The sequence below is a fragment of the Euphorbia lathyris genome, chromosome 4 (genome assembly GCF_963576675.1).
Source record: "Euphorbia lathyris chromosome 4, ddEupLath1.1, whole genome shotgun sequence".
Taxonomy (NCBI): domain Eukaryota; kingdom Viridiplantae; phylum Streptophyta; class Magnoliopsida; order Malpighiales; family Euphorbiaceae; genus Euphorbia; species Euphorbia lathyris.
The window spans coordinates 36,815,257-36,842,784 of NC_088913.1; the positions used below are offsets into that span (position 1 = coordinate 36,815,257).

Here is a 27,528-nt window from a genome sequence, read left to right on the forward strand (position 1 = left end):
CGATCGCCCAACAAATGTTGGGCGGCCGCCCAACACAAGGTTGGGCGGCTGCCCAACCCCAATGGGCGACGCCCAATTTCCTTTGGACGTCGCCCATTGGTCCGGGGACCCGTTTGCCTATAAAAGGCACGGATCCCCATGCAAAAATGGAGAGGAGGATTTTTGGAGAGAGCTTTCTCACTCTAAACATTTTTAGAGAGAGTGAATTTTTTTGAGAAAAATATTTTTTTTCTCAAAAATTCCAAATTTCCTAAAGTTCAATTTTTACTAAATTTTCATTAAAAACGGAAGATCGTGGTTCGTGGAATCAATCGGCTTCGACTGTCAGATACCGAATTTAAGGTATTATCCGAGGACTAGACTCTCTTTTATTTTATTTTATTTATCTTCTTCTCCTATTTATTTTTATGTTATAGTTTTTATTTATTTAGTTATTTATTTATGTTGTCACATTTTATTTAATTAACATATTTATTTAATTTCCATTTCGTGTTGAATAAAATTCAGTTTTGTTTTAAAATAAAAAACCTCGTTTTGATATCCCAATACGAACCGTGATCCGATAAAAAGGTAGTTCGGGTATCGAAAACGTTGTAATTACAAGTTTTTAATTTAAAAGAAATTTCCAAATAATGATTTGAAATAAAAAACGTCGTTTAGGAACTTCCGTTTTCGACTATGATCCATTTTTGGTAGTTCGGAAATCCAAAACGATTGAATTAGATTTAATTTAAAGCTTTCGAATAAATCTGGAGAATATTGGAGTGCTGCTGTAATTTGTCATTTCTGTCACTAAATGCTGTTTACCGACGGATTTTCCGTCCGTAAATCTGCCAAAACGTAAAAGATGCCATTTCAGTCCCTTTTTCTTAACTTTTAAGCTTTTGGTCCTTTATATATATATATGTATAGTTATGTAATATATACTTTTAAGTTATTTTTAAATACTTTGTACATATATTTATTTAATGTGTCTATATATTATTTTCAATTAATTAGACTTAATAAAGTATATACATATATATATAGATTTTTCTTCTCATTTCATTTAAGTTATATTGGGTCTTATTTTAAAATATTATTTATTTGGGTTTTTGAGGTAATTAATTAGTAGACATTTAGAGGATAATTAGGAGTCATTTTAATGTTTAATGTATATTTGGGAAAGTCATTTTTTATATATTACAATAGTCATTTTGGGATATAGAGTTTATTTTCTTATTAACAATAAATTTCGTTTATTATTTTACATGTTTTTTTAATAAAGTAAAAATATATTTAGTATCTTTCATTTTCATTATTATTTATATATTTAGCTATTGAGTAGCATCCTTTACTTGATTTTCTAAAGTTATATGTATATCATTATTTTTAAATGAATGTATATATATATGCCTATATTATTTTCTCTATTCTTTGGGCCATTTAGGGGTCCATGTGTCAAATGGGCTTTATTTGGGAGTGAATTTTGGTTCAAATATGTTTATTATTGTAATTATAATAAGTAGATAATCCATTAAAGAAAAATGGGGAAAATAAATCACAAAAAGAGTTTTCAATTTAATTGTTTAAACTAAAGGTTTTTTTAGAGATTCTTAATGTAAATAAATAGTGTTTTCTTGACATTTCAAATCGTTTCTTAAAACATCACGCTTTAAAACCTTAGTCTGTTCCAAACGACGGATTAAGCGAGCCTTGTAATTAAAATCGTTTTCATTGTAAATAATAGAGTTTTGAATCGTTTTCTTAAATGATTTGTACAAAATAAAATTGACTTGTATGTTTAACCGCGTTTTCTTATCAAAGGTTTTTTTTTTATCTCAATGTTTTCAAACACTCGAGTCGTTCCAACGGCGATTCAGGTAGACTTCATCAAACGGGGTTTTAAAACGCACCTAAATCGTTCCAACGACGATTAAGGTGCGAACCATGTAAATAAACTCGTTTTGGGGGAATAAGTTAGTGTAGAATAAACACACAGCGTGACATGTAAATGAAGTTGTAAATAAATCACTTCTTTCTCCCCCTTCTCTGTGTATGTATAACATAAATGGGTGATTCTTTACTAGTGTGGCTTTCCAATAATATATGCTCAAAACGGTTTCTAAAAAAAGAAAGAAAAGGGTTTCAAATGAATTTTAAACTTAAAGAAGTATACGATTAGTCCGTTATCGCCTAACATGCTGAGTAGGAGGCCGGTGGTTCATAACCGGGCGATGTCGGGGTGCCTAGTAGCCTTTCTCCGGAAAGGAGCTAGCCTTCTCGGCTCGTACCTAAGTTTCCCGAACCCACACCGGTCTCCCGCAAGGGATCGGTGTTCATTTTCCCATTCGTGGGTGGCGACTCTTCCATATCTCCGAGCTCCGGTCCTGCCGAGTAGCTTGATTCCACGATTGGTTGCTTTCGGCGCCAATCACCGCTTACGTCGCCATGAGGTTGTCCACCCCCCGGTCCGCCCGGTAGATTAGGCCGCGACACCTCGTCTAACAACCCTACTTTTGAAGAAATGCTAAAATCATTACTTAGGTAGATAACTTAAGAATTGAAGGCATGTGACATTAAACTTGAGTTTGGGGAAAACTAGTAAACACAAAATTGAAACCCAAAGAATTGTGAGTTGAATTTGAGCCTAAGAGCGAACATCAAAAAGCTCTTTTTCTTGACATTTTTGTGTGAATGCTTTGACTTGTGGAAGATTACAGATTTTGCACCTAATACCGTGTTGAACCTACATGCAATGGTTTGAGATGATAAACGATGAATCAGCCTCATTAGAATTAACCATTTTCTCTACCTTATTTTTTCTTTTTCATCCACTCTAGGAAGCCCCTTTGAGCCTATATTTTTGTAGTTTATAGATTTTTCTTTCGTTCTAACCTGTTTTTGCAAACCACAACTTGGTTTGCTACTTAACCCAAATTCTTTTGCAAAGCTCAAATAAGAGCCTTTGTTTTCTTCTATCGCTTTATCTTTGTTTATGGCATTACAGTAGCAAGCCAAAAGGCTAAGAAGTGAATGAGCATCACTATCCCAAAAAGAAAAAGAGAAAAACAGAAAAAGAAAAAGAAAAGAAAAGAGACGAACAAAGGGAAGAACTTCATTCCCCAGTTCTTAAATATCAAAGACGTCTCAAGAAAACATCCCAAAAAGAAAATAATAAGGGATGAATAAAAAGCTCAGTCACTTCATATTTGCTAAAGCCATTTAAACTTTGTTTTTATAGCGCTAGAACTATTAACCCTTGTTGTACCTTTAACCCTCTAACCACATTACAACCCCGATTAGAGGCTGTTTTTGATATCATCGGAATCATGTAGCATAGTAGAGGAACGCGGATGAACGTGCAAAATCAGCGTAATCCTAAGCAAGAACATAAGCCGAGAGTAAACACTTTAGCCACCAAAATTGTGCGAAATGAGTGAACTACCTATGATGAGGTGTTTTACTTAGCGATCCCCTCAAGCTCGTTTAATTGAACATGTGTCCTTTTGCTTAAAACTATGACCGATGATAATTGAAATGCGGCTTTTGGATATCGTGTCTCTACTTTGTATTTCCGAATGCATGTAATTACAGATGCTCGAAATTGTGTCAAGCACCTAGTCAAACCGGGAGGTTTTCTAGCTTGCTTGTGATGGCGGGTTTAGTTTTTTAGTTTACTTGGGGACAAGTAAAGTTTTAAGTGCGAGGAGGTTTGATAGGGGTCAAAAACCCCTATCTTTGGGTACGGTTTTAAGACGGGTTTTAGCATTATTTAGTCAATAAGCGAGCATTTCTCGCATTTAAATGCTTTTGTGTGAGTTAGTTAGGAATTGGAAACGTTTACTTTATTTTTCGTTGTTTAGGCTCGTTTTATGACCAATCTAGGCAATTACGGCCGAAATAGCATGCATAGTATAATTCTGTTATCTTTTGAAGCTAATTGGTCCGTCAAAAGTCGCACCAAACGAAGCGTTTGCTCAAAATAAGCGATTGCCGGATCAATTTAGCTTTTGGACTAATGTTATCTAGAGTTTCTGTACGTGCGCAGGTGTAAAATCGGGCGAAAAAGGGCATCGACGACATTCGGCAAGCTTCGAGGGCATGCCGGGCGAAAACGCTCGACGAGCGGGCCTCCGTGGGCCATTTCTGCTCGTCGAGCAGGCCCCTGGAGGCCTACTTGCCGAGCAGGCCGCCAGGCGCCTGCTCGTCGCGAGTAGCTTGCCCTGCTCGGCGAGCAGACCTGCGGGAATTGGTCAAAAAGACCAATTCCGCCCCCACGAAGCCACGATGGACCCCACGTCTTCCTACACCAATAAGGACACGAAAATAGGTCAAAAAGAGGGCCGAGCCGCGTCTATAAATAGGGTTTTTCCAATGTAAATTAGATATCTTTCAATTTTGTAAATTATCTTAGCTTTCCCCTTGTAATTCCTCTCCATCTCCTCCATCTTCTTCGACTTCCATTGAAGCTCCTTCAAAGCTTTTTCTTGAGGAATTATCAAGGTCCGTCCTTAAGATTAAGTCGCCGGCTGCAGAGTAAACAGGTTCCCTGAAAGGGATTTTTGTATCTCCTTTTATCTTTCCTTGTTTGTACTCTTTGATACAGTTGCCGAACTTGACTTATTGTATCTTGTGACATTTATCTTCGCCTTTAATAATAATTTAGCTCTTGTTTTGTTCTATGATTATTTGTCTAATCTCTGTCTTACGCTTTATTCAATTTGTTTAACTCATTCAAAAGCCCCAAAATCTAGTAGGCACATATTGTGAGATGAATCTGACCTAGTCAGAGCCTAGGAGATTGACGACCTCTTAGTTGATTAAGCGCCAATTTACTGAGCCTTAGACCTAGTTTCGGCCTTACGGAATCACGCGCTAGGAACTTCAGGAGGGTAAGTAGGGTTAATCGCCTTGAATACAAGTGACTCAGATTAGGTTTTTATTCAATAGACTTAATAATCTATCTTCATTATTATCGTTCATACCATGTTCCTTCGGATAATTGCATTAGTGAAAGATCAATTAGGGGTAGTTTAACTTAATTAGGCATAGAATAACTTAGTTAGAATCAGATAACTTAGCTAGGATTAGTATAATTCAACCTAGGAGTAGATTAACTTAAGCAAAACAAACTCAAAACCCCCTTAAGCCTAGATAACATCCGAGATTGAGTAGCTCGGTACTTGCAGAAATAAATCCTGTGAACGATAACCTGGACTTAAACCAGAAATTTATTACTTGATAACGGCAGGGTACACTTATCCCTTAGTGAGTTCTCATCTAACCTTAGGTGAGGGCGCATCAATGTCTTATACTGACATGCTTCATCCTACTGTGCTGGATTGGGTTCTTTGATAAGTCAATGGCACTCTTGTTGTCACATTTGACTTCAATTGTTTTACTCTGAACGCCATAATCTTCAAGCTGTTGCTTAATCCATAGGACTTGAGCAACACAGCTTCCAGCAGCAATGTACTCAGCTTCAGTGGTTGACAGGGCTACTGACGCCTGCTTCTTGCTGAACCAGGACATAAGACAGCTTCCAAGGAAGTGGCATCCTCCCGAGGTGGTTTTTCGTTCAAGCTTGTCTCGTCCGTAGTCAGCGTCAGTGTATCCAAGGAGTGTAAAATCATGAGTATTGGGATACCACAAACCTGCATTCACTGAGCCTTGCAAATATCTAAGGATTCTTTTTACAGCTATGTAATGAGATTCCTTAGGGTTAGATTGATATCTAGCACAATAACATACTGAGAACTGAATGTCCGACTTACTAGCAGTTAAGTAAACTAGAGAACCAATCATACCTCGGTACAATCTGCTGTCTACTGACTTACCACTTTTGTGAGCGCAGAGGACAGTGTCAGTGCCCATAGGGGTAGATATTGGCTTGCAATTTTCAAGTTCATACTTCTTCAATATCTCCTTAGCATACTTAGTTTGACTGATGAAAATGCCATTTTTCCCTTGCTTGATTTGAAGTCTAAGGAAGAAGGTGAGTTCTCCCATCATCGACATTTCAAACTCAGTCTGCATCTGCTTACTAAATTCCTTGCACATTGGCTCATTAGTGGCACCAAAAATAATGTCATCAACATATATCTGAGCCAATAGGGTATCTTTACCCTTTCTCTTAATGAATAAGGTTGTATCAGATTTACCTCTGACATAATTTCTAGTCAGCAGGAAACTGGTCAGCCTCTCATACCAAGCACGCGGTGCTTGCTTGAGACCATACAGAGCCGTTTTGAGTTTATAAACGTGGTTTGGGAACTTGGGATCCTCAAACCCTGGAGGCTGATTTACATAGACTTCCTTGTTTATAACTCCATTAAGGAATGCACTCTTAACATCCATTTGAAACAATTTAAAGTTCATATAACTTGCATAAGCACATAAAATTCTTATAGCCTCTAGCCTTGCCACTAGGGCGAAGGTCTCACCGTAGTCAATACCTTCTTGCTGACTGTAGCCCTGAGCTACAAGTCTTGCTTTGTTTCTGACCACGTTCCCTTGTTCATCCATCTTGTTGCGAAAGACCCATCTTGTTCCAATGGTCTTCTGGCTTTTTGATTTTGGCACTAAGTCCCATACTTCATTTCTTCTGAACTGATCAAGTTCTTCTTGCATTGCATTCATCCATAACTCATCATACTCAGCATCAACGAAGTTCTTTGGTTCCTGAATTGAGACGAATGCTACGTTGCTGAGGTATCTCCTGAGTTGATTCCTTGTCATCAGGGTGTTCTCAGCGGCATCAAGAATGGCACTCTCTGAGTGTCCTCTTGGTATTCTGACCTCTTTTGGTAGATTGATGTCTTGTGCTGGTTGTGTTTCAACAATCTCTGTAGGTGTAGATTGGTCAGTGAAAACAATTTGAGTTTCGCTTTTACCTTTGGTCAGCCCTTGAGGCAATGACTTAGCGGCTGTTTCTTGGTCAGCGGGAGCTGAGTGGGGATCATCCTCAGTCAGCTGCATGTTTCTTCCTGCAGGGTTAGTTTCATCGAACTCAACGTGTAGTGACTCTTCTAAGACCTGAGTTCGTTTATTGAAAACTCTGTATGCTTTGCTGTTTGTTGAGTAGCCTAAAAAGATAGCTTCATCAGCTTTTGAGTCAAACTTAGCTAGGCTGTCTTTGGTATTTAAGATAAAACATTTACAACCAAAGGCACGAAAGTATCCAATGTTGGGCTTTCGTCCTTTCCAAAGTTCGTAGGGAGTCTTCTTTAATATGGGTCTAACTAGAGCCCTATTAAGTATGTAGCACGCTGTGTTGACAGCTTCTCCCCAAAAGTACTTTGGAAGCCTATGCTCACTAGACCTGTCCATGGGCCGGGCTCGGGCCGGGCCAGTCGGGTTTTTAAGTAAAAATGCTCAGCCCAAGCCCAGCCCAGCCCACAATTAATTTAGGCGGGCTCGGGCCGGGCTGGGCTCGGGCTTAAAAATCAAATCCCGAGCCCAACCCATATAAGCCCACCTAAATATATATATAATTGTTAATTATAAAAAAATAAATATTATACTTAAAAATAAATATTTAATATATAAATATATATTTATTAATTAATATTAATAAGCGGGCCGGGCTGGGCCGGCCCGTGTTATTTTTATTAATCCCAAGCCCGCCCAAAAAATAGGCGGGCTTTGACGGGCCTGGGCCGGGCTGGGCCGATGAACACTTTTTATTATCCAAGCCCGGTCCAAGGGACACGGGCCTGGGCGGGCCGGGCGGGTACCCGGGCCCGTGGACAGGTCTAATGCTCACTCAGCATTGTCCTGGCTATTTCAACCAAGGTTCTGTTCTTCCTTTCAACAACCCCATTTTGTTGAGGCGTTCTAGGAGTAGAAAAATTATGGTCAATGCCGTTGGCTTCACAGAATTCAACAAACTGTTGGTTCTTGAATTCTCCACCATTATCACTTCGGATGTGAGCTAACTTAAGGTCTTTATCATTTTCAAGTTTTCTTACTAAAGTTGAAAACTTCTCAAAGGTTTCATCATTGCTACTCAGCAAGATGATCCAAGTGTACCGAGAAAAGTCATCTACAATGACCAAGGAAAATCTTCTACCACCCAAGCTCAGCGGCTGGACTGGATCGAAGAGATCCAAGTGTAGCAACTCTAATGGACGCTTAGTTGAGACAATGTTTTTACTATGAAAAGATTGTTTGGTTTGTTTTCCAACTTGGCAAGCGTGACATAGTTGATCTTTTTCAAACTTAAGTTCTGGCAGTCCCTCAACTAATTGCTTTCTTGCTAATTTGGCCAGGAGGTCCATGCTTACATGACCAAGTCTCCTGTGCCATAGCCAGGAATTTTCTTCATTTGACACTAAGCATACGGTTTTTGAAAACTTCTTTTCTAAGTTCAGCATAAAGACATTATCAATACGAGGGGCAGTTAAAATCAACTCATTTGTTTTACCCTCGTAAATTTTACATCCAGTGTCATCAAATATAACTTTTCTCCCATTGTCACATAGCTGAGCTATGCTGAGTAAGTTATATTTGAGTCCGCTGACTAGGGAGACTGACTCAATAGTAGGATTACCACCAACGGTTCCTGACCCTACTATCTTACCCTTTTTGTTGTCTCCAAAACTTACACTTCCACCTCGTTTACGCACAAATGTGATGAACTGAGTTTCATCACCAGTCATATGCCTCGAGCATGCGCTTTCAATGTACCACATCTTTGACTTCTCAGCACACCTCAGGCTTACCTGCAATATAGCTAGTTGCTTTTAGGTACCCAATTCTTTTTGGGTCCTTGTTTGTTAGGTTCAACAGGTAAAGCATCATATTTCATTTTATGACGACACACTTGGACAGTGTGTCCATTTTTCCCACAGAAGTCACAGTTGACATTCCGTTTAGGATATCTCACTGACTGGTCAGCACCCCAGTGCTGAACGTGCTAGCACACCATTATGGTGTGTCCTTTCTTCCCACAGAAGTCACACTGGACATTCCGCTGAGGATTCCATCTCTGCTGACTAGTACTTCGGTACTGAATGTTCAGAGGAATATTTCTTTTATTCGGAACCTTAAGTTGGTTCTGAATAAATGTGACATCCTTTTTCAGTTTCTTAGAATCTGATTGAACCTCAGAGACAAACTTTTTCATAATTTCTACATTACTATGCAAAGTTGAGTTGTCCTGGAGAAGATATCGAAGGTCACTCAGCTTGACCTCCTCAATCTCGTCACATCGCCTGTTGAGTGCTCTAACCTTTTTGTTACACTTTTTGACAAGTGTGTAGAGGTCACTCAAGGCATTAACCATTTCATTTCTGAGCAAGGTAGTGATATTACCTCAGTTGAGTGTTCCTCATCGTCAGATGCAATGGAGGGGTCAGCATGCTCAGAAACACAAGGCTCAGCAAGCTCATCTGCCATGAAGCAGATCTTTGCTGACTCAGTGGCATCGTCTCCTGATGATGATGACTCATCACTATCACTCCAGGTTGCCACCATTGCCTTCTTGCCGTTCTTCCTTTCCTTCCTTAAGGTAGGACAACTTGATTTGATATGGCCAGTTTGATGACATTCAAAGCATGTAATGGGCTTTGAGCTGTCCTTCTTGTACTTGCTGTCGCTTGACTCAGCTTTGTACTTATCAAACTTCTTGTAAGGCTTCTTGGAATATTTATCATTCTTTCTGAACAGCCTTTTCATCTTTCTAGTGAACATTGCCATTTCTTCATCGTTTGTTGAGCTCCCATCAGTGGAGTCAGCTTTCATGACGAGAGACTTTTGCTTCTTGTCTTCAGACTTTTCCTTCACCTCGAAATTCTTCATTGAGATCTCATGGGTCAGCAACGAGCCAATGAGTTCATCATACTTATAGGTGGTTAAGTCTTAAGCTTCCTCAACAATAGTTTTCTTGGCTTGCCAGCTTTTAGGAAGACTCCTCAGTATCTTCTTGACTTGCTCTTCCTCAGTAAAGATCTTGCCAAGTCTCTTGAGCTCGTTGATGATGTTTGTGAACCTTGCGTTCATCTCAGAGATTCCTTCATCATCATTCATTTCAAAGAGCTCTTACAACCTCATGTGCTGGTTTACCTTGGACTCCTTCACTTTGTTGGTTCCTTCGTAGGTGACCTCCAGCTTCTTCTAGATCTCCTGCGCTGATTTACAACCTGAAATTTTGTTGTACTCTGCAGCATCTAACGCACAGTGAAACATGTTTATAGCCGAAGCATGATTTTGTAGCTTCTTGAGATCATCTTCTGTCCATTTAGTCTCAGCTTTAACAACCGTTTGGCCGTTAATAGTTTCAACAGGATCAAATGGGCCTTGGACTATAGAAAGCCATGCACTCATATTTGTTTCCTGAATGAAATTTTTCATTCTGTTCTTCCAAAAGGTATAGTTAGACCCGAAGAACAGAGGAGACCGAGTAATGGACAGTCCCTCAGGTAAAATCTGAGTTGTCTGATTTCCTGGGAGGAAACGAGTGCTGTTCTCAGCCATAGTGGGGATCAGCTCAAGATAGTTATATCTTTCACAGTGAGCTATTAAGCTCTGATACCACTTGTTGGTCCCTTACAACGTGACAAGTTTAGTTCCAAGGGGGGGGGGGGGGGCATAGGAACTATTTAAAATTTTGTCCGTTTAGGCTGACTTCTTTTCTAAAGAAAAGGTTTACACAACGGCGCTAAGTAAATCTAAGACACAAGCTTAGTCAACTTGTGACTAAGTCTGCTTCTTTACTTGAGTCAGGAGATAGCACTTAGAGTCTATTCCTGAACTCAGCTTCTTAGTGCACTCAACTCATCGTGAGTTTGTTACTTAGTCAGTTTTTATAGCAAGCAATATATGTAAAGGAGTTTAAGGTTAGAAATAAGTTACTCAGCAGACTTATCCTAGTTCGGCCTCTCCGCCTACGTCCAGTCCCCGGAACTCGTTCCGAACTTTTTAAATTCTCTACTAAGCTCTTTAAAGGTAGAGCACCAAACCTTTTACAATAGAAGCTGAGTATACAAGAGTACCTTCCTCTATACCTCTACTCACTCCTATATCTACCGCTGAGTACTATAACCGAGTACTCAGCCTCTCATTTCTATTCTTCTAGAAATGATAAAGTGTTTGTCCTAAACAACAATTGCTAAGACACTTTAGATGATTGAAAATCACTCTAGACTTTTACACAATAATATGGAAATTGGTGTAAGGTTTTTGCTTTGCTTTTCTCACAGAACTTCGTGTATGAATTTGGACAGCGTTTCGGCTAATTGAAGATCTGCATCGATTGAAGCAAATGAGAGGCCTATTTATAGTGACACTTGAGGCACCGGCAATTTCGAATTTCGAAATAACCGTTGGAGGGAAACGGCTTCCTGTCGTTGTCACTCAGTACGTGCTCAGTGTCGTTGGCCAATGAGATTCTTACATCTTCTGTCCACGGTAGTGCTCGGTAGCTTTTCGTCTGGCAAACAGAATGTTTCGACATTTTTGGCAAAGTCTTCCAGACAGCTTCCTGCGCCTTCTGAACTTTACCCAAAGTAGAAATACTTTGTCTAGAAGTTGGTTCTTGTCTGCCGCTGTCCTGACTGCTTGTCGCTTAACTCAGCAGCTTCCTCTTGAAGCTTTTGCTAGAAGGCTTCTCGATCCTTCTTCATGCTGAGTCGTCGTTTTGCTTAATACGACTTCGTTTCATCTTCTTAGGCCGTGAGGTCTTGATTATGTTGACTTGGGCTTGACTTCCACTCATGGGCTTTTAGACTTTATATCTTAATGTCTTATAGATAAATAAACTCAACATTGAACAAACACATTAGTATAAATAAATCAAATCAATTAAATTTAATGTGTTAGAATATTTTTTTTATCTATTACTTAAATAATTTTATCAAATAAAAATCATGTGGAAAGGTGTTTCAACACTTATTGTTCCAAATCAGTGTACCATTTGTTCCAACATAATACTTATATTGTTCCAACAGAAAATTGTTTTATTTCTTTTCTTTAAAATACATTTTTCCGACATTTCTAACCTCGTTTTTCGAAAAATTTTATACTATTAGATTCATCTAAATTAGACAGTCATTTTAAGATCCCTGAAGTTCAAGTAAAAAAAATTCCGGTGAACGGAATCCGGCTGGACGTTTTCTGGCGAGAAAAAATTGCCCAGAAAATTCTCAAAAAAATCCAGAAAATGTAAAACATTATTCTAAGAAATTTGAATTCTTGAGTCGAAGCGGGATTTCTTACGGTTTAACCCCAATAAAACTTGTTCCTTAATTTTATCCATTTTACATGCTTCAACAATTTATTGGGTCAAAACTATAAGGAATCTCGCTTTGAGCCAAGAATTAAAGTTTCTTAAAATGATGTTTTACATATTTTGGAATTTTTTGATAATTTTCTGGGTACGTTTTTTTCCCTACTTACATTGTTCCAAATCAGTGTACCATTTGTTCCAATATAATACTTATATTGTTCCAACAGAAAAATGTTTTATTTCTTTTTTTTAAAATATATTTTCCCGACATTTCTAACCTTATTTTTCGAAAAATTTTATATTATTAGACTCGTCTAAATTAGACGGTCATTTTAAGATCCCTAAAGCTCAAGTAAAACAAATTCCGGTGAACGGAATCCAGGTGGGCGTTTTCTGGCGAGAAAACAAGTGCCCAGAAAATTCTCAAAACATTCCAAAAAATGTAAAAAATTATTCTAAGAAACTTTAATTCTTGGGTCGAAGCGATATTTCTTACGGTTTTGACCCAATAAATTGTTGAAGGATGTAAAATTGATAAAATTAAGGAAAAAGTTTTATTGGGACTAAACCGTAAGAAATCCTACTTCGACTCAAGAATTAAAGTTTCTCCAAATAATGTTTTACATTTTCTGAAATTGTTTTAGAATTTTCTGGATACTTTCAGGTTTTTTTATCGGAAAACGCCTATCTAACCGCCGGATTCCGTTGATTTGGGACTAAATCGTAAGGAATATCATTTTGAGCAAGAATTAAAGTTTCTCACAATAATGTTTTACATTTTCTAGAATTTTTTGAGAATTTTCTGGACATTTTTTTTTCTCACAGAAAAACAGATCGCCGGATTCCATTCACCGGAAAATTTTTTACCCGAGCTTCTGAGATTTTAAAATGACCGTCTAATTAAGACAAGTCCAACGGTATAAATTTTTTTGAAAAATAAGGTTGGAAAAGTTGGCAAAATGCATTTTAAAGAAAAAATAAAATAATTTTCTGTTTCCTTTTATTTACAAATTTGCCACATTATTTTGGTTAATTATAAAATTGGTCATTGTCACACAATAAGGCTTATCATACCATAAGAAATGTGTGACACCTGATCTCATATATATATATATATGTTTTAAACTCATAAAGCGCAATGTTGGATTTGGATCAAAATTATCTGAGTGGTATTGAGTTACGCTATTAGGCTTAAAATAAGTTGTAGTGTGGAAATCTTCACATGTTATCTATAAATTCCAAATGCAACAACAAAAATCTTATTATTCTTGCAATTTCTTGTAATTAGACTGATGAATTGAATAAAAAATATTGTGAATTTGGAAAAAACCAAAATAAAAAGGAAACTAAGTCTCAAGAACAGGCAACTCAAATCTACAGATAGGACAGTAATGGCTTCTGTTCAGCCATTCCAAAATGCAACCTTTATGAAAAACATGATCACAAGGCATTGCAACACCATTCTCACTAATCTCCTCCAAACATATACAGCAATTCTCCTTCTCCGTCACCACTTTCCCGGAATTCACTATTCTCTCGATCGACTCCTTGGCCGCCGGCACCATACCGTAGTTCTGTCTCTCCAACTCCCTCCGCGATAGCTCCAACATTAATTCCCTCTCCGTAACACAATAAGTCTTACGATAAACAATCTTGAACATCAACGGCAACACCTTCAGCTTCTGAACAATATCAGGGTTTGATTTTATAATCCCCAGGACATTTTGAATTATCTGCCAAATCAATGTTTTGTGATGACGAAATTCAATCCCTAAAATCCCCAATTTGTGGGAAAGATGGAAGCAGAAGATTTCACTGTTGTTCTTCAATATATCAAAGTTTGATTTAAAAGGAACTTGGACAACTTCATCGTTTGTCAATGTTTGCCAGTTAATAAATCCACCAGTCTCTGTTAAACACTCGACCGTTTTCTGGATTTGGTAGGAGATGTTGAAGAAAAATTGCAGAGAAGGTGGGTTTCCGGTATACTCCGGCGCCCACTCTGCCGGAATTTGTATGGTTTTAAGAGACATATCCTCCCTAACCCTAGCCATGTTTACTTGAGCAATTATAAAGTTGAGATGATTGATCGTTATGTTTAATGGAAAGATTGATTGTTATATATAATTGTACAGTTGTTCCTAATTCGGAAAGGAGAAAGGAATTCGGATTAGTGTTCTCATGATCGTCTCCTTGTAGAAAAAGGATTTCCAATTCGATATACCATAATGAGGAGATTTAAAATTAAGCAAAAACTCATGTTTTAGCCCTCATTAATTCATATTTTATCAAATAAACCTATGATCTTTCAAATGCATGCCTGCATGTCCTTGATTTAATTATTCAGATAAATATAAAAATAAAATGGGTAATTAATTTATTAGTCCCTATATTTTGACAAAACATACTGTTTAGTCCTGCATTTTAAAAAACATATAGTAAGGTCCCTAACCTTTTTCTCAGTAAACTGTTTAGTCTTTCCGTCTGTTTGTTAGATTTTTTACCGTTTATGAATTCGGAAATTACTAAATTACCCTTTACTATTTATCAGTCAAAAGCAATTCACGTCTCTATGTCTTTCTCTCACAACTCGCGTTCACAAAAAATAAAATCAAATAGAGAAATGATTGAATCCCTAACCCATAATCGAATCACTCATGCTCACTCTTCTTGATTGAATTGAAGGTAGAAATCGACTCAAATTTCTCTCGCTTACTCTTCATGTTCAAATTGAAGGTGGAAATCCTCTTATTCTCAATGGTGAGTTTAAAGGAAAGGAAAAGAAGAACACAAAGATGAGATACAATGAAGATAATGATCTTATATATTTGATTTTATGGTAAAGGGTAGTTAAGACATTACATTTTTATTTTAAATATAGATTTTGACTCAAATCCAAATTGACTAACAGAATCTTAATGATAGTCTAACGGCAGGGACTAAACAGTTTACTGAGAAAAACGTTAGAGACTAAACAGTTTATCGAGAAAAATGTTAGAGACCTTACTGTGTGTTTTTAAAAATTTAGGACTAAACAGTATGTTTTGTCAAAATATAGAGATTAATAAATTAATTACCCAAATAAAATTTATGGTTTCTTCAATTTATGAACACAATCAAAACATGTATAGGTTAGCAAAAAAGGATTAGTGTTTAAGTAGTTAAAGATTAACTATCATCATCGTTTCCTTGTAGAAAAAGGATTTCCAATTTGATATACCATAACGAGGAGATTTAAAATTAAGCAAAAACTCATATTTTACCCCTCATTAATTCATATTTTATCAATTAAACCCATGCTTTTTCCAATGCATGCCCTTGATTTAATTATTGATATAAGTATAAAACTAAAATTTATAGTTTGGTCAATTTATAAAAACAATCATGGAGATTTAAAAATTGATAAACATGTACCTTGATTATTATGTTAGCAAAAACGAGTATAAAATACTAACACTCTTAATTTTATACCCAAGTGGAAATATATGCTTTTAGATCTCTCCGCCCTTGTATCTCCGTACAATTTCACGTGGGGGTGCTGAATTTTTTAAAATTGATAACATTTTTACACTTTGTTTTATTTTTAGTTATAAATTTTTATAATTTTCAGAAATTAATTTTTTTGAGTATTCAAATTAAGAAATTGATTTTTTTATTAAGAAAAGAGATACAATAAAAATAAGTTCGAAAGTGTTAATAAAATAAGGAATAATGTGTAAAAATTTACCCCTAACGTTTATACCTAAAAACAATATTACATTTAACGTCTAAAATGATGCAATTTTATTCTTAACATTGGCAACCAAGAGCAATTTTACTTTTGAAATTGACAAGTTGAGTCAATTGGAGAAATTATTATCAAATTGTCTTCTCGGTCTTAAGTCTTGTCATCTACACTTCATATTGCGTTATTTTATCATTAATTAGTAACATGACACAAACATATGATTAGACATTAATTTAAAAAAAATAAAAAATACACTGTATTTTATTGGACAAAAAAAAATTCAAATATTTCACCGAATTTAAAAATATTAATCTCCAATTCTCTTAATAAATCACAAAAAAAAACATGAAATCCTTTTTAGAATCATCTACGTAAATTGGTGCAGAATAAGAAACAAAACAACTGTGTTTTATAATAATGTCTGAAATTAACCCAACTTGTCAATGTTAGAGGTAAAATTGCTCTTGACGGCCAACGTCAGGGGTAAAATTGCATCATTTTAGACGTTAAGGAAAAAAATTGCTATTGCCTGTAAACGTTTGAGGTATTTTTGCACATTATCCCTTAAAATAAAGAGTCCATTAAAAGTAATTAATAATAGTAACATAGTTTATAATTATTTGGATCTATTGCGAAGTTCCATTTGTATCGGGCTCCTCAATCATATCGTCTTTGAGATTATGGATTTTGAGGTCTTGCTCGTTATTATTTGAGATTCTTTCTTCTCCCCCTAATATGGCATCAACTACATTTTTCAAGTCCTCAGATTGAGGAGTGGATTTATTTTGAGTACTATATTCTGAAAGTTGTTTGTCAATGACTTTGAAAAATATCTCGGGTTTTTTGAACTAAAGATCTAGAGGTCACGGAGTGGAGTTCTTATATTAAGCACATGGTCTTTCATATTACTTGGAGGACCCCCAATTTACATTTGGACACGTGTATTGTGACCACACTTAATAAATAAAATAGTGAGACTTCTTATAATATTTGTGGGTTCATGTTACACATGACAAAATATGTATGAGAGGTTCTTCATTTGACATGAAGAACCGAGTGCTTCTAATATTTTCTCCATGGAGTGGGATCCATACTCACCGCTCCAAATGTTAGGTCTTGTTCAATTCTCTAAGTTAGATTTCTTTAGCTACTCTTTGAACTAAGAGGTCAACAATCGACAATTATTTTAGTAGTTCTTTGGTGGTGAGGGAATGGTGCAAAGTGTATGACATGCACAAGCAGAAGCTTGTTGTTCTCATTATATGTTTTTTTTATGAAATCATCTTCCCTTTTTAGAAGGGTCATTCTTCTCCGTTTACTTCTCATCACGTTTTGCCCCTACCTCAAGAACAATCTTCAATTGAGACTATTCCTACTAACAAAACTGATCCTATTCCTTTTTATCCTCAAACTCTTATATTCATACTAATCAATATATATGTATTCCCATTCTTAATGGCTATCTTGTTATTTTAGTTACATTTATGAACATTATATGATTTCATGTGAGTATGGACCTTTTCCAACCCTAATGATGAGTTTATATTACTTGCTTGCGGTTTTGTATAGGTGGATTTTATATCACGTTGTACGGAAACAAGAGCTAAGACTTAAATCCCACCTTCTTGTTTTAAGCTTATTTCTTTATAAAAAACTGTCAAGTTCGTTGTATTTCTGGATATAAAAATTTCCTCCCTGCCACATCATTATCCGATCGGGTACAACGTCCTCGATCGGGAACCACTGTCTCTGATCGACGACTATGGATGGTTTTCAGGCAGTTTTTAATTTAAATTTGGGCAGTTTTTTTTTTCCAAAACTGCATTTATTTGGCATAAACTGTCAAAAAACAGGACAGAAAGAGGAGAACATTCGAGAAGACATTTTTATTAAAAAGAAAGTCTTTTAAGTGAAAAGAAGGTGAAAGTTAGTGAAACATAGTGAAAATCAAATGGAAACTAAGTGAAATTGAGTGAAAATATAAGTGTTTTGCCAATTCAATCGCATTTTGAGAGTATGGAAACCCAAATCAAACACTATTTTTAGTTTATATAGGCAAAATCGGGTTTTCCACAATCCATTTCACTATATTTTGGTTCTTGAAGTCACTAAACTTCTAAGAATTGTTATTTCGGGTCCAAACCTTTCATTATCATTGCAATTTGGTTCTAAACTTATTTGGAGCCCTTGTTTCTGATCTTTCGGAATCGCTGATTTTCGGGTTCAGATTATTAATTCAAGTTCCTCTTCCATGTTCGTCGGCCTACCACGCACAACAAACTGGGAAAACATTCAAAAGTTAACTTCTGAATGGTTTTAAAAGCCTTTTCCCTTAATTTGCAATCTGTTTATATTCATTTTATGTCTTTTTCGGGTTTTCTACCAAAGAAGGGAATTTGCTGCATGTAACAGGTCCCCAATTGGAGACCCTATTCCCGATCGGACACCTTGTGTTAGATCGGTGACAAAGATAGGCAGATATAATTCTGTCTTGATCCGAGTAGTTTAGGAATCTGTTTATTTCAATAAATTTGTTATTATTGTATATTTGTATGTTTTAGTGTATTCTTCAAATGGAATAAAACCAAACTCGGGGTAATAGGGATATTTTAGTCTTTAAAAGATATTAAACCGGATAGAACATTAAACTAAGTTATGGATATAACTGCATGTTGTTGTGTTAGATTGATTAGGCCCTGTATAAGTTCTATTTGATCAAGTCCGACGTCATAGTTTAATCTGAAAGACGGATCTCAATGTCCCGTGACTAAAAGTTTATCGATTTTGCAGGTTTAATAGTTTATTTAGGACTAGAAATGATGTATTAGGCTATTTGTGCCATTCAATTGTGATGTAATCTGTTTTTTTTTTTTATCTTTTTCGTATTTATTTATGGCTTTCGTTTCTAAAACGGTAATTTAAATGGAATTTGACTTAGATTATATATGGTATTTTAATAAAAGACAAGTCTACGTATTCATTAATCAGATCCTTAAATCTTTTAAATCATGAACCTAACTCTGAAGAGGTGACATGTTGTTAGGGGTGAGCATCGGTTTGGTTCGGTTACTAACCGAACTGAACTTTCGGTTAACCGAACCGAAGTTCGTGATATTTGCATAACCGAACTGAACCGAATAAGATTGGTAATCGAAAATTTTCGGGTCGGTTCGGTGACCAACCAAATAACCGAAAACTCATAATATTTAATTTTTGTATATTTTTGTTTAATTGGTTTTCAAATAATGCTCTCGTATAAAAGTACAATTGAAGAAATTAAAGACTAATGAACCAAAATTTATATATATAAAGATAAAAATATTTTTTAGGGGTTGGATTTTATATTTTATAAGTTATTTATATATGTAAAAATAAAATTATATTTTTTATATTTATATAATAAGGTCGGTTCGGTTATCGGTTATACCGATATATTTTTTCAGTACCGAACCGATAACGGATTACCAAACTAAGTAAAAAATAAAACCGAACCGAACCAGAATGTTAAAATAACCGAATCAAACTAAAATTCTGGTTCGATTATCGGGTTGGTAATCGGTTACTGGTTATTTTGCTCACCCCTACATGTGGTGAGCTCGTATGTCATCTAAATTAATATGTCCCCCCTGACATTAAATCCGGGGTGGCGACTCTAACATATGATTATTAGCCTAAAAACATGATAAAAGACTAAGGGGGCGTTTGGTTATCACAAAAGGTAACGGAACGGAATCAAGAAAGGGAAACAGGGAGAAAGGAATGAAATGACCATGAATTCCCTCATCTGTTTGTTTCAGTTCCACAAAGGGAATGATATACCCATGATTCCCTTTGTGGCTGTTTGGTTCAAATGAGGCAATAAACTAGATTTATGTTTTTAACAATAATTTCTATATATATATATATATGTGTCTATATTAATAAATTAATCACATGTAAATATAAGAATGAAAATCAATTTATTCAACCATTAAAATCAAAAGACGATGTAACTGTAGAAACTGAAATAAAATAAATCAAAGAAAATGCATAAATATTCTATTTTAAAAAGAAAATAATTATTTTAAAATAATTAAAAATAAATACCAAACCGAATAATATGGTACAAGAAAAATATTTGTCAAAATTATTTTTCAGGATAAAAAATAAAAATAAATAAGTATAAGGATCAAAAGTGAAATTAGTCATGGGATAAAACATATAAATAAATAAATATAAGAATCAAAAAGTAAAAATTAGTCAAAAATAATTTTTGAGAATAAATAAATAATATATAAGTATAAGGATTAAAAGTAAAATTAATCCAAGGATTAAAAAAGTAAAAATGAATAAATATATGGACCAAAATAAAAAATTAAAAACAAAATAAATACTAAAATGAAATTTTATAAATAGAGTAGATGTTTAAATTAGTGAGGAATATGAGAAAGAGAATGGAAAACCTTAGGAGGGTTGGGGGAATGAGATTAGAGGAGTTAGGGGGAATGAAACCTCCTCATTCCTTTACCATTTCTTGAAATCCCAAAAACAAATGGCCCCTAATAAGTAAATAACGAATTCACCGGAAGGGATATGCTAAGCCTCATTCTTAAAAACGATACGTGACAGTGTAAAAACAGAATTCTATTTACCAAACTCTCCCTAAAAAAACGTGAAAGGTAATCGGGTTCTGCGGCCCCTCACACATAATTAAATAGATGAGTTTCTTTCAAGATATTAGTTAATTGAGTTTCATAAAAGAAAATTGGTAAGGGTAGTTTGATAAAAAAAAAAGACTATGAGATAAGCTATATGTGTGATGACCAAACAATTGAGGTGTTCAAAAGCCAAACCAGGCTGCAATAATCGATCGAATCGATGAAAGTCAATTTTTCGGTTCGGTTATTTGGTCTATTTATTCGGTTTCAGTTATAATATATATAATATTTTGATAATTTCGATCGGTTTGGTTTTTTATAATAAAATTACCGAATTAACTGAACCGATCTAGATAAACTCTAAATAGATTTAGACTTATAGCCGGATGACTAATAGTTTTCTAAGTTTTCAATTTTTCAATTAGTCAATTTTATTGTGATTAAGAAACTGTACGTTTTTAAACAGAAATAACATGATTTATAACATATTATTCTCATATTCTCTGCAACTGTACTATCAATTTCTAATGGTAATTCACAAAAATATAAAATTTATAAATTAAGAGTATAAAATTCATTAGTATTGAAATAGTAGCCCATATTAATTCATGTTTTTAATTTTTTTTGTATATAATTATGTTTGCAATATTCAATTTAAATCTGACATTATTCTAGTCATTTCGAATTCTGAAATCAATTGTATTTTTCTTTTGAAGAAAAAAATCAGCGTAATTAAATGACATGATTTATATAAAAAAATTTAAGCTTTTATTGAAATTAAATTAATTAATTTTTTTTTATCTATAATTAATTTCAATTTAATAAAAAAATGTGGTGAAACCGATAAACCGAGCCAAATTATTTGTTCCGTTCCGTTCGTTTTGTTATTATTATTCGGTTAGATTCAATTTCCATTTTATTGATTATTTAGTTTACGGTTATTTCAGTTCGGTTTCTAAACCGAACCAACCGTTGAACACTCCTATAAAATAGGTTATTTCTCCCATTGAAATCGGTCAAGAAGATGAAAGAGAGTAGGAGAAATTAAGTTTGGTTGTTATTGTTTTGGTTTTTAAACCCTATAATGTTTGGATACCATAAAACGGTTAATATTCTAAAATAATTTTTACTATATTAACGTGAGTATTTTGTGACGAAATCACATGATGTGTACGGTAGAAAAGTGATAATTATTTAAAATCCTAGAATGTTTGGATACCGTTAATATTCAGAAATAAGTCTCACTTATATTAACATGACTATATCACGTGGCGATATCAAGAATATACGGTAGAAAAATGATAATTATTTCTAGTTAAAAAAATGAATTATACAAGTTGTTATTATTATTAGGGTAATTAATTTATTAGTCCTTATATTTTGACAAAACACACTGTTTAGTCCCTGTATTTTCAAAAACACATGATAAAGTCCCTAACCTTTTCCTCGATGAACTGTTTAGTCCCTAATGTTTTTCTCAGTGAACTATTTCGTCCCTGCCGTTAGACTCTCATGAAAATTTTGTTAGTCAATTTGGATTTGTGTTATTCTTTTCCTTTATTTTCCTTTCCTTTAAACTCTAATGCATCTGAAATCAACTTTGAGTGTTCTTCTTCTTGATTTTCTTCTTAATCGTTCAAATTCGTAAGCATTGGGTCTGTTCTTTTTCTTGTTCTCCATACAAACGACTTCTTTTTCTAAATTGGATTTCCTCTTCTAAAGTTTGAGGGTAAATAGTAAAGGATAATTTAGTCATTTCCAAAGTCATAAACGTTAAAAAATCTAACAAACAGACAGAAGGACTAAACAGTTCACTGAGAAAAAGGTTAGGGACCTTACCATGTGTTTTTGAAAATACAGGGACTTAACAGTGTGTTTTGTCAAAATATAGGGACTAATAAATTAATTACCCTTATTATTATAATCAGTGTTTTGAAAACCGGACCGGACCGGCCGGTCGAACCGGTCGAACCGCGAACCAATCAAGTGTCCGGTCCGGTTTTAGCTATACAGGTTCAAGTATATTAAACCGCATCAAACTGGGGTTGAACCGCGAACCGGTATTGAACCAGTGAACCGGATTGACCCTGGTTTTTTGCCATTTTTTGAAAAACATATTGAATTAAGGAAAAAATTTAAAAATTAGGTAGAGAACAACCTCTTTAATAATTGGTGTTAATTAATTTAATTTTAATTTTAATATTGTGTTAAACTATGGGTTTGATTTTAGATGTGTGAATTTTTAATTAATGTGTTAAATTAAGGATTGGTTACCGATGTGTAAATTTTTATATTATGTGTATGAGTTTTTAATTTTTAATTAATATGTTAACTTAAGAATTGTTTATTATATGTATGAAATTTTTAATTTTATGTTCAATGAAACATCATTTTATTTTATATATATATATATTTTTTATCCGGTTGAACCGGTTGAACCTATTGAACCTTGAACCAGTTGTCTCACCGGTTCAACGTCCGGTCCGGTTTTCAAAACATTGATTATAATTATTATTCATGGGAGTATTTTGTATATTCGGATCTCCTTTTGGAGAAGGAGATCAACCTATCATCCTCATTTTCGATCCTCTTCATTTCGATTTTTTGCTTGCCTTTGCTCAGCTTCCTTCTTGCCATATTCTCACCTCCTCTTCTGTACTGATATCAAGGTTTTTTCTTATTTTATTTTGTTAAGTTCTTCCACATTACTTTCCATTATATAGATGGAGAATTATGAACATACCAATTACTTAAGGGGTATTAAGGTCACAGTTTTGTTCTAAGTTGTTGTTTCCATAGTAAGTATTGCTAAGAAAGGAAACTTGGGGTTGGGGTTGGGGTTGACAATTTTATTTTATTGGTAGGTGAGGAATAATATGTTTAGGTTAATTTGTTGTAAAAAAACTGTTTAGGTTAATTTTATTTAACATTTTTAATTTTAGGTTTTAATATACTATGGGAATGACATTAGGTTTATATATTATGGAAATGACATTTTAATTTTATTTAATTAAATCCACTTTTTTAAAATTTATCGTTTGTGAGCGGGCGTTTTTTTTTCAAAGTACGTGAGCGAGGAGATTTTCCCAATGGTAAGTTAGACCAAAACGGATAATATCTCCATGATATTTAGTTGCACTGTTAAAGTTAAATCGAGTGTCATAATATTATTATGTTATCGGTATATTCCACAATGACAAATAAAATTGGTGTTAGTTGGATTGATTTTGTAAATTGTATTATTACGTGAGAAATTGATAACGTTAAACAAGCACTTCAATTTTTCCATGTTAATTGAGTTTTGTATGGGTTAATGTTTTCCAATATATTGAAACCTGGGTTTTTTAATCAAGAAAACGTCTTTGATTATCAAACTGGCTAAGTGTTGCTCATCATAACAAAATTCAAATTAAAACAAAATTATACTAATCTAATTTCATTATTTTGAAAAAATAGCCATATTATGGTATAATTATTCCTTTTGTACCTTCATCAATACCTAAAATAGAGATTATAAACAAAGAATTGTATTATTCTTGCAATTTTTTCTAATAAAAGAAACTGTGTCACAAATGAAACATTAGACTGATAAATTGAATCAAAAATATTGTGAATTTGGAAAAAACCAAAATAAAAAGGACAGTAATGACTTCTGTTCAACCATTCCAAAATGCAACCCTTATGAAAAACATATACTGCAATTCTCCTTCTCCGTCACCACTTTCCCGGAATTCACGATCCTCTCAATCGACTCCTTAGTTTTGTCTCTCCAACTCCCTCCTCGATAGCTCCAACATTAATTCCCTCTCCGTAACACAATAAGTCTTACTATAAACAATCTTGAACATCAACGGCAACACCTTCGGCTTCTTCTGATCAATATCCGGGTTTGATTTTATAATCCCCAGCACATTTTGAATTATCTGTCAAATCAATATTTTGTGATGACCAAATTCAATCCCTAAAATCCCCAATTTGTGAGAAAGATGGAAGCAGAAGATTTCAGTGTTGTTCTTCAATATATCAAAGTTTGATTTAAAAGGAACTTGGAGAACTTCATCGTTTGTCAATGTTGGCCAGTTAATAAATCCACCGCTCTCTGTTATACACTCGACCGCTTTCTGGATTTGGTAGGAGATGTTGAAGAAAAATTGCAGGGAAGATGGGTTTCCGGGATACTCCGGCACCCACTCTGCTGGAATTTGTATCGTTTTAAGAGACATATCCTCCCTAACCATGTTTACTTGAGCAATTTTAAAGTTGAGATGATTGATCGTTATGTTTAATGGAAAGATTGATTGATTGTTATATATAATTGTACAAGATTGATTAATTTGTTATATATAATTCGGATTAGTGTATTGAGGCATTTTTAATGTAAAACACTTTGTCTTTTTTAGATGCTTTTCATAATCAACAAAACTGCAGCATAATTAAAGACAAATACAATACTCAACAAAACTAAACCGAGTGCAAATCTTCCAATAAGCACCAAAAACATAAAACAAAAGACAAAAAAACTTAGAACTCTTATTCTCCTGTGTTGGATGGGTTTTGAGTTCTATCTTTTCACTAAAACTTTACCCAAGTCTGGGATAAAACTTCCTCAGAGAAGTTTCTTGATTGAACCCAAAATCATAACCACCATTCAGAGTATTCTGCAGATCATTTGCAGCAGGCTCATCAGCAAACACAGGTTCAGCCATTGGAGCCTGAGCCTGAGCCTGAGGCTGACTGGAAGAAGCTCCTCCATTGATGCTTTCCACAGTGAGTTTCCTGCATAAAATTGTATGCACCTCTTCAAACAGTGCATACAGTTTCTCAAGTTCTTCACGATTAAGCTCATTGAGAGGAGCATCCCACCAATTGATCTCTTTCCCTTTCCCTTTATCTCTCATCATGGCAGCCTTCAACCAAGCTCCCTTAGCCTTTTCAGCCTCCAGAATGCTGATCATATCATTGTGCATCTGAGTAAGCTCATGAACCTTCATCTTCCGATGAGCCTCAATCAGAGGGTGAGGGTGACTGTTTTCATTAATCTGGATTCCCAGAAACCGATTGGCTATGGTCTCCAGGGAAGGATAGCCAAAAGAGAAAGGTTTACCTGCTGGTGAAAACACCAAGAACCCTATCTCAGCACCACAAAGAGTCACCAGTTCACTTGATTTCTTATATATGCCGGATCTTCTTTTGGAGAAGGTGATCAGCCTATCATCCTCGTTTTGGATCCTCTTCATTTCGATCTTCTGCTTGCCTTTGCTCAGCTTCCTTCTTGCCATATTCTCACCTCCTCTTCTGTACTGATATCAAGGGTTTTTTTATTTTATTTTATTAAGTTCTTCCACATTACCTTTCATTATATAGATGGAGAATTATGAACAAACCAATTACTTAAGGGGTATTAAGGTCACAGTTTTGTTTTAAGTTGTTCTTTCCATAGTAAGCATTGCTAAGAAAGGAAACCTGGGGTTAGGGTTAGGGTTGACATTTTTATTTTTTGGTAGGTGAGGAATAATATGTTTAGGTTAATTTAACTTAACATTTTTATTTTAGGTTTTAATATATTATGGGAATGACATTTTAATTTTATTTAATTAAATCCACTTTTTTCAATTTTACCGTTTGTGAGCAGGCGTTCCTTTTTAAAGTACACGTGCAAGGAGATTTTCCCAATGTCGGTAAGTTAGATACCCTTTTAGTGGTCACCCTCATGTTCCTTGTTCGTATTAGGAATATGTCACACGACTTTGAAAGGAATGGATCCTTATTGAACGGACAATCCTGAAGGAATAGTGAAAGTCGTCACTTGGTTTGTTCCGAGAAATAGTAGACATGGCAGACTTCGCAATGAAAAATAAAATGTAGCATAATAAAATAACGAAAAAATGGAAAAAAAAACCTTAAAAAATAACAAATAATTTGTTATTTTGTCGTTGCTTTCATTTTTTTTTACCATTCTTATGCTTTTCACATTTTTTCAATTTTCTTGATTTTCATTTTTTTTCGTTTTCATGATTTTTTTTTGTTTTACGTTTTTTGCGTTTTTTCCATTTTCATATTTTTTCTCTTTTTTTTATTGTTTTTCCATTTTTTCTGTTTTTTCACGTTTTCCCCTTTTTTGTGTTTAATAACATTTTCATATTTTTTCCTCATTTTTCCATATTCATGTTTTTTTTTTCGTTTTTCATATTTTTTTCATTTTTAAAATTTTCAGTTTTTTTTTTTACTTTCTTTTTCGCTTTTAGCATCTTTTCACATTTTTTCGTATAATCTGTTTTCATTTTTTCAATTTTTTCGTTTTTCACGTTTTTAAATGTTTTTCCTTTTTTGTTTGTTCTTCACTTTTTTTTTTAAACTATATAAACAAGTAACGACTAATATATACTTGTCATTAGATTTTGATTTTTTTAGAGTTTTACTTTGTCTTCTACTTATTGATTAATTTAGAATCTATGATAATCTTAGCTTAAAAGTGTCCTCGAAATGTCCCCATTAAAAAAAGGGAAATTTGTTTTGGAGTGTCGGATGCATGACCCAAGTGTTTTCGGATATCCAACACTCAGTGCATTAACTTCCTAGAAGTATCAATTATTCCTAAATTAATTTCTAATTAGTAATTATAACAGATTTGATATTAAAAACAGAATATGCAACAGCCTAATCCCAAAAGGTTGTACGTTTTTTAACATATTTTATATACTTTTGAGTATTTTATGGCTTTACCACTATTATGTATGATTATGAGAATTTGTAAAATAGCTAGATAACTGTTATATTGAATTAAAGTAGAACTTAATAGAAGTAGGAGCATTAATGCAACTCGATTCGGAATGAGTGGGATCAGAATAAAAAGTTTGAACAAGATACACTCTTAAGAGATATTATGTATGTCATTCCCATTCGGAATGACTGGTTGAAACGTTTTAATAACATGTGTTTCTAATAATTATATATAT

At 34.5% G+C, this 27,528-nt stretch overlaps 1 pseudogene; it reads left to right on the plus strand.

The window, feature by feature from the left end:
• LOC136227137 (glucuronoxylan 4-O-methyltransferase 1-like) overlaps positions 1 to 27,528 on the plus strand; it is a 76,434-nt pseudogene that overhangs the window by 39,384 nt on the left and 9,522 nt on the right.